The sequence below is a fragment of the Girardinichthys multiradiatus genome, chromosome 7, assembly GCF_021462225.1.
Source record: "Girardinichthys multiradiatus isolate DD_20200921_A chromosome 7, DD_fGirMul_XY1, whole genome shotgun sequence".
Taxonomy (NCBI): Eukaryota; Metazoa; Chordata; class Actinopteri; order Cyprinodontiformes; family Goodeidae; genus Girardinichthys; species Girardinichthys multiradiatus.
The window spans coordinates 40,768,169-40,774,168 of record NC_061800.1 but is presented as its reverse complement, the minus strand read 5'-3'; positions in this window follow the sequence as shown (position 1 = coordinate 40,774,168).

The window sequence follows — 6,000 nt, the reverse complement described above, 5'->3', positions numbered from 1 at the left end:
TAAGGTGCCTCTTTAAAAACAGGACTGATGAAAACATTAGTATATAGAACAATGAAAAACATTGAATATGTGTAAGGTCATGGGGTCATGATGGGATATGTTCGTTGTAGTTTGTTAACAGTTATTCATGTTCTTTTTCAGCTGATATCGTCGCCCCAAAAAGATTTTGCACAGGCTATGCGGGTTCTAGGTAGGCCTGGGCTTATAATGGGCTTCTACTTAAGGACCTACTTGAGTTGACTAGAAACAACCTGTACCAGCAAAACCTGGACAACCTACATAGGTCTTCAAAAGAAACCCAGGGTTGTTCTGCATCAATACTGTCAGCAATTAGCATGATGCCATAATGTAACCCCTAGACATTGCATTCTGGGGATTATGCTACCCTCAAAAATGTGACATTGTTAACCCCAGTTTCTCCTCAGCTCATACAGACATCGCCTGTCATCGCCAGTAATCTTGCCTAAACATGAGATCACGGTTACAATTCAGCGTGTGCAGAGCTGAGGCGTTGAGGTGTGATAAAAGCGTTGCTACAGTTTCTCATAAAGTTCTTGAGAAAACTAGATGGTCAAATCTTTTCTCGAGATTGTTTTGTAGCTGTGAATAATATGGACACTAATATGGCTACAGTGATCATTTTCATGTTGAAGGGATTTCTAAAGCTATGAGAGAACATCTCCTTGTTGTTAAAAGTTTTGTTGTAGGTTGTCACCCAAAGTTTAATATCATTTGCCAACACTTCATCCTGAATGTGTCCTGATATTACAGGCTCTCAACTTTCCCATCACTGGAACATCTGGGAACGGGGGAGAAACTTTTCATGCTGCAAACATAAGCTTCACTTAATTTGCTTAAAGTTCCTTGCTGTCTATTCTGCCTAAGTGCTGAGAACCTGACAACTAGAGAGCAAGTCAATGAGGTTTTAAATCAAATGATCAATATTTCTAATTAGTGAGTGTATATAAATCTAAATAGGTTTGATTATTAAAACATGTACACTTTGATTAATTGATTGTTATATGAGAATTACTGATTGAATGATTAGTATATATTAATGTTACAGGCTATCTATTATATATTAGTGTTACAAGCTCATTTTTCAGCCCTTTTACTTCCTTTATGAGTCAAATATGTAAACGTTGACTGGGATTTAGCAAGAATTACTGTATATTTAGCTTATCCATCCCTACGTATCTGTCTCTTTTATATAATATTGCATCCAAGTGTGATTGAAGTCACACCCAGATTTTAAAGACAACTGGGGCAGTTACATCAGTTCCTGTGCATTAGTAAATATACTGACTGCCATAACCTCTGACATTAGTCTCTCTGGGATGTCATGGAGCAAAAGATGACTCCTGCAAACATAAATCAAGTCACACTCACACAGAAATTGTATTGGCCTGCTTGCTGGGACTGGAGAAGAAGAACTGAAAACCAAAAGAGCCACACACTTCTCCGTGGAATCCACTGAGGACAGGAAGTTGGCTTCATAGTCATGCAAATCTGCACTCATCCAGGCCTACACGCTGTATTCCCACCACACATTTTTAAATCATGATGCATCAGTATAAAGTACTGAGCTCTTCAACAATGGAGAAAGACTCATTTTCTGTAAACAGAATAGCAGTAGATTAAAAGATATTGATTGTGTTGTTTATTTAGCTCTAATGTGCAATCAGCTTTGGTTCACTCACATTTTATAGTTTGCATTAATAAAGTAGTTTTTCATCTGCATCAGTAGATTACAAAATTAACTTAAGATATCATATGCTCTTTGAAGAATGCTGATTTACACAGTTTGACATTTAAAAAATTATTTTAAAAAAGGGAGAAGATTGTCAAAAAACAGAGGTAATTAATAATTCGGCTTCAGTTTTATTTTGAATGTGTAAAGAGATTTAAAATTCCTGAATTTAGCACTTTTTAGACTTTCTTACATCAAGATGATTGCATTCTATTATGCAAATAAGAGGTATATATGGCTGAAGCTATTAATACTTACACATCATATGTTAAAAGTTTCTCAATCTAACCTCTAAATAAAGAATGGCAAAAAATATATTTTACAGTAAATGTTCTTATTATAAGATCTTTTCAAAGGTACAAGTTGCATGACCCCAAAACAGATGTAAAGCCGATGTAAAAGCCACATACAGTGTCAAAATATGTAATCTATGAGAACTTAAATCTTTCCCCAAATGCTCTTTTCCTACCTCTCCTCCTTGATTTCAGTAAATCTGGGAAGCTGCTTACCGCCTGAGAAATGGTAGATTTTGTGGAGTTTTCCTAAATGCCCCTCCAAAGACGCAAATATTCAGGCATTTATGTATGTTGGTGTTGGTGCTACCTGTATGACCCCTTCTCTTTTCCAATGGTTATAATTAATATGACAGAGAGGTGTCTCAATCCTTGTGGTTTTTAGTATAACAACAGCCATCAATGGGCTCTAGATGGACAAACTTTAGCAGTTTATTATTTTACTTACTGCCCCTACACGTGGCCTGTTCTGGGGTGGCCGGGGTCTGGTACTCGGTGGTTTGGTCTGGCCTCCCCGGCGGCCCCGCGCTGTTCCAGACCCTTTGTGGGGTGCCTTGAGACGACATTGTTGTAAATAAGCGCTGTATAAATAAATAAACTGAAACTGAAACTATCTATGTAGTTATGCTGCTGAAGGACATAATGACCACTTTCACCCTCTTCGCTACATTCTCACACTACACTCTAATTCTGCATTATTTGTTGTTATTTCAGTTTTTAACTTTATGTTCTCTCTACACCTGGCCTGACTCTGTGTCTACCCGTGACACCTTTCTGGAGAAGGGCATCGTCCGAGCTTCTGCTGACAAAAACTTAATGCTCACCTTCTACAGATGATCCACTTGGCCCTGTCTTTCAGTGTTTAATCCTTTCTCTCTCCTAGACATGGCGATTGACTGAGCTTTTACTGTGACTAACTCTATATGCTCTCTTTCAGACTCTAACCTTGAAAACTGGGTCAGAGTTTATCTGTTCTTTCTTTCTAGGTGAAACGACTAAAGGAGCTACATCCATTAACATTTATTTTCCTTCCCATAGAAAGTACTCCTGGATCAGTGCTTCTTTGTTCTCTTTGTGTCTCTGCCCTTTTCTCTCAAACCCCCAGTCGGTTGTGGCAGATGGCCGCTCACACTGAGCCTGGTTCTGCTGGAGGTTTCTTCCTGTTAAAAGGGAGTTTTTTCTCTCCACTGTCGCTACATGCATGCTCAGTATGAGGGATTGCTGCAAAGTTAACGCCAGTGACTGTCCACTGTCTCTACATGCTCATCCGGGAGGAGGGAATGCTGCAAGTCACTGACTGGATGCAATCTGCTGGGTTTCCTTAGACAGAAAAACTTTTTATCCAATTTGAATAAATAACTGAATCTGACTGCACTGTTCAATGGTTAGGATTAATATGAATGTATGTACCTGACTGTTGTGAAGTGCCTTGAGATGACATGTGTTGTTAATTGGCGCTATGTAAATAAACTGAATTGAATTGAATTGGTGTCAATGAAAACTACTTTACGTGGTTTAAATAGATGGCTTTTATTAGATACCCTACAACTTTATTTCAAAGAATCAGATTATGATATTTTAGTAGAATTTTTCAAGCAGTAAAAAAGTTTTTAATAAAATCTTTTGATACCTTTTGAACGATTTCAAATGTTGTCAATTTGAAATGTTTTAATCGAATAAAACTTGTAAAACTTGCCAAACATATAGAAAACTTAATGAATGGTCAATGTTGCAGTATTACCACAGAGAATGTTTTTCTGGCTTTAAATAAAACTTTATAGCTTCTTTTTATGTTTGTATGCAACTTAGGTTAGTCAACTGATTGCATCTGAAATCGCCTTTTTCATAAATTACTGGAGTTTAGGCCTAAAATGTCTAAATACAGAGCGCATGCAAAGGCCTGGTTTCTCTGTCAAGGTAACACTCAATATTGTAGAAATAAATAGTGCGGCGCAATGGTGGTGCAAGGGTGGAGTGTGTGACACATGTAAAGAAGCCCCTGTCACGTGTTCAAGTCTGGATCAGTTGACCTTTGTTGTATGGCTTCTTCCACTCTTTCTCGCCATTTCCTGTCAGCTCACTTTCAAAAAATAAGAGAGTAAAGGCTTCTAGTGCTACGAAAAAACCAAAAGAAAGGAAAAAACAATTGACACTCTGATGTATAGAAAAACAAATTAATCATTTTGGTCATCTGGGGGCCCATCCACGGGTTAAGGGGCAACCACCTACCACCCTGGGCTGCAGGGTGGTCGCTGGTGGCATAGTTACCTTGTCGCAAAAAGGTACTGGGCTCAATTGTTGCTAAATTGTCTCAAACTGCTTCCTATCTTATTGTAGCTGAGGTGCCTGTCGGTGAGTATTCTACACATACCAAGGCACAGAGTGTGAAACTCAGTGTGTTAATGGCGTCTGGTTGTGATTTACATTATCAAGATATTTTTAAATAACTGTGATGATGAACCAGAATAGTTTGGACAGAAATTGATGACATAATTCAATTTCAAAGCCTAATTTTGCAAAAGTAGCATCTGTAATTTAATCTACATACCCTTTCCTATTATTTTCAGTTATGCCTTATGTTGCTAATTTGCATCATGCCTTAATTAATTAACATTTGTATCTGTTGTCCTATATTTAAACCAACACTATTATTCTGCTTAACAGCAAATATGCAATTTTTGTGTTTATATGATTGTAAATAAATTCAGGCATAAAGGGGTTAATAGCTTTTTGATGGTATTTGAAATCTTAGAAAATATATTTAGAGAAAGTGCTAAAAACCACAGTAATGGATGTATGTATGAAGAAGGTCTGACAAAGTGTTAATGTTAATTTCTGTCTCCAATACAATGTAGTAATAGCAGATGTAACATAATGTTCTGTTAAAAGGAAAATGTTTTTTGTTTTTAACTCCACAATAGAATTTGAATCTGGTTGGATACTGTATGAAAATATTTAACAAAGATTTGTGTCTAATGGTGCGTTCCATTTGGACTCAGGAGTGGGAATAAATGAGTGCCAAGTTGGGAAAAATTAAATGAAAATCGTCAGAAGTCTGAATTTACTGCTAAAAAGTCTTAGATCCCTCTCCAACCCCAACCTCAAAATCAAATCTGGTCATAGCTACAGTGATAAATTGTTTGTGTTTCTGACATTTCATATCTCATGAAAACACTGTACTATAAAACATCTGTTTCTGAACATGATGCCACAATAAATAAATTAATAAATACCTAGAGATTGTGTCATTATTTACTTGTACTGCAAACTGTAGTTAGCTTGTTGTGCAATATTATTCCTAGAGCCAAGTCCCAACTTTGCAAAGAAAAGGATTTGCTTCATTAAGGATTTCTGCACAAAAATAAAAATTTAACTTTTAGACTTTTTTTCCGAGGTTCGACTGTAGTGGAGCTGTATTGATAAATGTACTTTTTGGCAAAAATAATAGAAAAATCGGAGGCATCACATTAGATTATCATACAAAATCCCTTTGTCATACAGAACCTAAGGCTGTCAGAAAAACAGGATGAACTTCTGATTCCTTGTTAATGTGGTTTTTCATGACAGATGATGGTCCAGGACTCTACAGTTTCATGTTGGTGGGCTGCATTTTTCTAGTAAGGTTAGTTAGAAAAACAAAATCAGGATCCAGCTGCATAGAGTAATTTTTATATTCTTCAATAAAAAAAAGCTTTTTTTCTGTAGTACTGGAATACATTGCCTTAACTTAACAGCAGACAAATTGTATTGCTGTCATATACACTAGTGATCAAACAGTGTTGTTTTCAACCTCTCTTGGGGGACGCAGGCCGTTTTCCATGCCCGCAGGTTCCAGCTCTTGTGTGGGATTCCCAAGGCCTCAGGAAAGCACAGTTTACAAGATTCCCACAGTGGCGAATGACTCTCTTCCTCTTTTTCCTTCTTCTGTTTGAACGGGGTTTCTTCTACCCAGGCTGT